Genomic DNA, 934 nt, shown 5'->3' on the forward strand with positions numbered 1-934 from the left:
TATAGATAGCATAGCATCATTTAAATACTACCTTAAACACACATAAAGGGGTTGCTTATTCCCTGTCCCTGATCAATTGACGAGCACCCACTGTTGGAGTATCTCATCACCTCTCCTCTCCCATCTCTTCTCTAAAGTACATGCGCTTGGGCCACAATATTGAAAGGAAGCAAACATTTTATCCCTGTAAGGAGCAGATGTTGCACGATTGAATGAACGGATTCTAAAATATGTCGAGGGCAATTAAAAGCATTGCACTGACAACTAAGGGGACCCCTGTTCATAAGACACCCTCATTTCCACAGCAGGATGAGTGGCAGCTGCATACGTGATATTGAATCATTTCCTCTCTTCTTTCTAGATGTTATTTTTGTTTTATCGTATTTCCAGATTCTTGTACATGTGCGTTCACTTCATTTTTATATTTCACTGTATCACGTGACCCGTTGTTAATCTGCCGCGATTATTTATTTTTAAACAAATTGTTCTCTTATTGTTGGTGTTGTTACTGTTGTTGTTCATGTTCCATGGATTTTGTAACGAAAACAGAGCCCTGAGGAAGACCGGCAGCTATTTAAATACTTGATGTGTGTGTGACCACTTTATATCGTTTGGAAATGTATTTGTTTATTTTATGCCGTTTATATATTTCATGCTGATCAGGCTACTCTGGATAAAGTATATATATATATATATATATATATATATATATAACATACTTTATTTCCATTGCAAATTAAAGCATGTGATGAATATTCCTAGGATACTACCTGCCCACAGGCAGGTAAGTACAAGGAAAGAAATACAGTGGACCCGGTCCATCACACCACAATTGACAGTTACACAAATATATACATGTATACAAGTACATTTACACACAAACATGATACATGAACAGCTGTTTCAGGACGAAAAGAAAAAAAAACACTAAAAT

This window comes from Diadema antillarum, unplaced genomic scaffold (assembly GCF_040938485.1).
Source record: "Diadema antillarum isolate AM-2024a unplaced genomic scaffold, OU_Dant_1.0 seq00002333_RagTag, whole genome shotgun sequence".
In the NCBI taxonomy this organism is placed as follows: Eukaryota; Metazoa; Echinodermata; class Echinoidea; order Diadematoida; family Diadematidae; genus Diadema; species Diadema antillarum.